We start from the raw sequence: 6,030 nt of genomic DNA, 5'->3' as shown, positions 1-6,030 counted from the left end.
CCAAGCCTGACAGGCCCTTCCCCAGCAGCCCCCAGCCTCCAGGAGCTGCCGGAGTGCAAACGTGGCCATGAGGCTTCGGACAGCAAGAGCCCAGCTAGCTCCCCCCTGGCAACCCTTCCTGCAAACCCCACAGCCACACCCTCCTCCCGACATCCACACACGCACCCATACCCCCCAACGCTGCTGCACACCCCACACACTGTACAAGAGTAAGACTACATTTTGAGCTATTATGCAATCACTTCTACATATAAAGCACAAGCACACAGGTATCAGGACAAAAATATATTTTTAATTGAATTAAAATATGGGTATTTGATTTTTAGTACATAATTTGTTTTTTTCCCCGGTTCTAAGATAGTAAACCCTCTTCTCCGAAGGAGTACTTCCATTTTATAGTCCACTACTAAACAAACAGGATATAAAACCACATCTACAAGGGGTCTACATTTAAATGAATAAGCCCAAAAGTCCTAAAAGGTCTGGCTAAAGAAGTCTCTGACCTACTAATCAACTCAATGTGTAGCAACGACCAAATAAGCCAGTAAAATGCTGGGCTGCCCATACCATGCTCCTGCCCACACCCACCAGTGGCCCCAACCCCAGCCAGCATGCACAGCTTCCCCATGGGGCGGCTTCTGCTGCTGCTCCAGGCTGCCCAGTTCTGCTTGGTTGCCTTTTGCCTCCAGCATCTCCTCTTCCTCCTGTCCCTGCTGGGCTACTCTGGGCTGAAGGAAGCTGCAGCAAAGCGTCTCTTGTCCCAGCACGTGGGGCTCCAGCTCCTGCTCCAAGCTGCCTTCCACTCATTCAGCTGCCTGCAGGTGGCTGCTCATCATGCTGGGTGGGCGGAGTGGGTGGAAAGCCGTGGGGAGCCAGAGCTGGAGCCCCATGCGCTGAGAGGAGCTGCCTGGCTGCAGCTTCCCGGTCAATTGGAGTGGTGCAGCAGGGGCAGGTGGAGGAGGAGCCACTGGATGCAGAGGGAGCAAAGCAGCACCTGGGCAGCTGCAGCAGGAGCAACCCCACCCAGAAGCTGTGCACACTGGTTGGTGCCAGGCCTGGGGCTGGGACCAGGGCCAGGGTGGTGCCATCAGCAGGCACAGGGCAGGTGCAGGCAGGAGTGGGGCACAGGCTGCCCACACCGGGCTCAGCCTCATGTGGAGTGCCACGGGGGCAGCCATGGGCCGGATACAATCAATTAGTGGGCTGAATCCAGCCCATGGACTGTATTTTGCCCAGCCCTATTCTTGATTTATCCAGTTCAATGATCTCACTCTAGTAACCACTTCTGCTACTGTCTGACATAGGATACTGGGTTGGATGGACCACTGGTCTGACCCAGTATGTCACTCCCTATATTCTTAATATTAACTTAAGATCTGTCTTAGAATATGAGGGAAATCCCATAAGATAAGGAAAGTGCCAATAGTATAACAATATGCAAAAAGGACAAGAGGAGTGACCTGGGCAACTATAAGTCAGTTACCCTGACATCAAATCCAGATAAAATAAGGAGAAAGCTGAAATTCAATTAATAATGAATTAAAAGAGAATATGATTAAAGCCTAGCAGCATGTCTTTTTATGGAAAAAAAGGTCAGGACAAGCAATGTAATTCTTTGGGGAAATTACAAGTTTGGTTGATAAAGGTAATTTTATATATGTAATGTAATAAACGTCAGCAAGACATTTGCACAACAGTCTGATTAAAAACATTAGTACTAGGTGGTATCAATAAATCACATGTTAAATAGATTAAGAACTGGCTAGCTGACAGTTCTAAAAAAAAATAAGAAGTTGTTAATGGAGAATTGTCATCAAATAGAGGCATTTCTTATGAGGTTCCTCGGGAGAAAAACTCAGTCTGAAGTTACTCAACATTTTCATAAATTATTTGGAAGTAGATGTAATATTATTCCTAATAAAAATTGCAGATGAAAGAAAGATAGGCAGAGTAAATAAATACTCATAAGGACATTGCAGTCACATGGAATAGTCTGGAGCACTTGCTGGAAACAATGTATTTTAACAGACTGTTTGCAAAGCTATACATGTAGGAGCAAGGAAGGTAGACCTTACATACAGAATAGGATTGTAAAACAATGTTTTCAGATTCAAAATAGTCTGAAAAAGGTTTAGGGTTCATAGTGATAAACAATACAACCTGAGTTCCCAATACATTGTTGTCAGAAAGAGCAAATGCTATCACTGGTTGTATAAGAGGAGGATTAGTGAGGTTATTTTGCCTCTGCGTACGGTGTTGGTTTCACAGTTACTTGAGTGCAATGCCCAGTTCTGATGTCCACATTTTGATGTCTTCTAACCAGACTGGATGCCTTTCTGAATAATAAATTGCATTTGGTTAGAGCAGTGGGGGCCAACCTTTTTGGCAGGTGTGTCACAAAGCCCCGCCCCAGCCCTGAGTACCACTCAGATTCCTTTCCCTTACCCAATCTGCTGCTTTGTTTCCTGCTGCCTGCCCTGTGCTCCCTGTCTGATCTTCTGATTTTGCATTCTGCTCCCTCTCCTGTCTACCATTGTGTTGCCTGCCCTCTCCTCAATCTGCATGCCACCTGCAGAGGCTGCCTGTGCAACTTGTGACACCTTTGCCACACCTTGGCCACCCCTGGGTTAGAACATATCAGGTTCAATATGGAGCTATGTGGGAGAAATGTAATGAAATGATATACAACATATCCAGCTAGGTAATCTAATGATCTCTGCTACCCTGAGATTCTGAATGAAAAACACCTCTGAAAATGAGATACAAAAACTAGAACTCTTGGTTCCAAAATGATACCTTTTATTAGACCAACTGGAAAATGGCAAGAAAATTGTCCTTTTCTGCAAGCTTTCAGGATCAAAGTCCCTTCATCAGGCTCTGGGAAAAGTGTAGGTGGTACAAGATGGTAAAAAGTCCCCATAGGTAGGAAATAAACTTCATTTTTGCACAGAGAGAGCTGAAGATGGAAGTCTGTCCCTCTGGGTCCATGAGAGCATCCTTGTGAGCTGTGTTGAGTAGCTCTTTGATGTGTTGATCAGGTAGAATTCCTTCCCTGAAGGTGTCAGATGGGAGGCAGGGAGGTAAAAAAAACTTCCTTGTAGTTCTGCAATGAAGTTTAAAATCCAAAAACGGCTGAAATTTGGCATTTTCTATGTTTCAGGGGTGTACTTGGTAGCCGTGTTGGTCTGAGACAAAAAGATATACAAGAAACTAGAACTCTTGGTTCCAAAATAATACTTTTTATTAGACCAACTGGAAAATGGCAAGAAAAGGACAAAGTGAAAATGAGGTCACTTGAAGGTAGGGTGTTTAAATGTGGGTTTAGGAGCCTAATTTATTAACCCAAATGTGGCAGGCCCCTGACTTACCTCAGTGCAGCAGCCCTGGTGGCCAGACCGCAACTGGCACAGCTACTTGCTTCTCTGCCGGAGAGCCAGGCCCTGATTGGACCATGACCCTGTGGCCACATCGTGAAAAGTGGCTCAGAGACTGGGAGTGTGGCAGGAAGTGTCTGGGTGCCGGAACTGGAACCGGATGCACTCCCTGCCGCTGTCTTTGCCAGCTGGTGAGCCAAGGGAACTGGTCCAGTCCTGCCTGAGCCTAAACAGGGCCAAAACAGAGGCACAACCAGGCTCCAGACAGAAGACTGCCCTGAGGGAGCTGGGCACAGCTCCAGTAGCCCACCCAAGGCCAGACCCACTTGTTAGGACTGGGTAACCTGTACCGGAGCAGCAGAGCCAACCAGCCTGTTCAAGACAGGAGCCTGCTACAATTAAGGTTATCTGGGAATGGGAGAGGGTGGCCTGGAGGGCACCCAACAAGGGTGAACCCTGGAGGGACAGCCCACAATGCCTCAGCCTCCTGGCAGTTCAATCATGCACCTGAAGTGCACCATCGGGGGACACTGACAGCTTGTGGCCATGAGCAGGTCCAGCAGGGAACACCTGGAGCACTTGGGACACCTGGCCAAGAGGCAGGAAGGAAAAGCCTCGGGGAAAAGGGGTCTAGATTGAAAAAAGGGAATGAAGGGTCAAGGCAACAGATCCTTAAGCCCTGACATTCAGGAATGAGCAGCTCAGTGCAGGGGAACAATGCTCTGGCCACCACTTACTGTGAGCCATGTTGAGTTATGTTGCTTTTCTTTTGTGTTAACATTTTTTCTCTAAGAGTAACAGGTCACGGCAAGCTCCCATGATGCTGGAGCTTTCTCTCAGTGTATCAAACCACCTGCAGTGACATCAAGGCGTAGCCTGGGAACTATGATAAGTTAACACCTGAGTGGAAAGGTGTCTAGGGAAGGAGGAGCCCCACAGAAGATGCACTAAGGAGGGTGTCCCTGAGCCAGTAAAAACCACTGAGCAACATCACAGAGGTATGGATAACACCCAAAGTTGTAGCAGGAGAGTAGGCTGAGGGGCAGTCCACCCCCAGGTGGCAGGGTGAGGGCCTTTCGCACCAAGTTTGAAGGCGCTGGCTTTACTATTAAAAAAAAGACAAGTAGTGAGGATAAAGAGCTATTCATTCTTATTATCCGAGCAGTAGGAGTACTTTGTACAACCCAAGTCTCTGATTGTGGGAGTCATTGAAACATACTTTTCTCTTGCTCCCACACAAGTAATTCCTGTTAACAGGAGTGGTCCTCACAGAATGAGCCAACTATGTCTTAATGGGTTTCCAGCTTTTATACTTTGTGGGCTGCTTTGTGAGGGAGAGATCCTCTCATTAATTCCCACAGATTCTCCTGTCCCCTCCCCATGTTTCTCAACAGAGTTCACTCTAAGGACAATCAGGAAGTGGTTAGCAGGTCACTGGATGGATGCCCATAGATTTTGGTTTAAGAACCATGCTACTAGGACAGCCTGTGTATATCAAGCTTATTATACAGATGAAAGTTCCTTAGAATCACTTCTTATTAATATACCAAGAATGCCTAAAACTCATGATAGAGAGAAATCCTACTGGCACTACATTATAATGCTTTCCAAGGGCAAAAATTCCTCATCCAGTTCCCGGGAACAACCTTTCAAGACACCAGCTCTGACAAGCTGCTTCCTGGAACCTTGTGATTTTGCTAAAGATCCTTCTAGAACAATGAACCCTTGCTATATCCAACAAGTATAAGGCTGGAAGGACAGACACTGTTGTCAGTATCACTGTCCAAACCACCTCAAATCAGACCCCCAGAATATGTCGGCTTGGGAAGAGAATTACAAGGGAATCCTTTGCCTCTTATTAGCCCCTTTCCTACTACTTGACGTGTGATAAATATGTAGGAGACTGGGTTGCAGGGTTCACAGTAGGCATAGTGTTCTCTAGCTGATGAACTGGTAATTGTTTACTCATTTTCCTGGTAGCCTATGTTCTCTGGAGAAGCCACCTTTGAATGGTGGAAGTGTTGAACCTTGACCTGCTATGGTCATATTCTGAGAATTAAGGACTTTGGTTTCTGGACTTCAGTGTCTTGGAGGTAGTATTCCAGGAAGCCAGTTGTAACTGGACAAAGATAGGGAGAAAACTTCCAAACTTAGACTAGCAGCGCTTCTGAAGAGGCATGTTGCCAAGGCAGCATTGAGACTTGTACTACAGACATCAATTGTACACCTGCACTATGACTATAAAGGAAGTCGCTCAACCAGGCATATCTTGTGTGACAACTTTGCAAAGGTTATTAAACAATGTTTTCAACTGGACTCTTAAAATTGCAGCATGTAGGCAGAGTAACACTGACTTCTCATTTACCATCCATCTTACCAATTTAGTTAACATTAGAGGACCAGATTCATTCCTGGTTTATGCCTGTATAAACCAGAGTGCACGGGGCCTCCTGTTTGAAAAAATCCACTATGTAGGGAGGTTGAAACAGAAAGAGGATGGTGCTGCTTGGGGAAAAGGCTTAGCCCTGCAGCCAGGAAGTGCAGTAATTGAACACATTCTTTCTGCAGATGCTCTTATGGAGTTCTAAGTATAAATTAAAACTTCCTTTTCCAGGTATAACTTTGGAGGGAGTGTGGCAGTGGAAACAAGACTCTT

This window comes from Alligator sinensis, unplaced genomic scaffold (genome assembly GCF_000455745.1).
Source record: "Alligator sinensis unplaced genomic scaffold, ASM45574v1 scaffold1115_1, whole genome shotgun sequence".
Classification (NCBI taxonomy): Eukaryota; Metazoa; Chordata; order Crocodylia; family Alligatoridae; genus Alligator; species Alligator sinensis.
Note: the sequence above shows the minus strand (reverse complement) of the source record.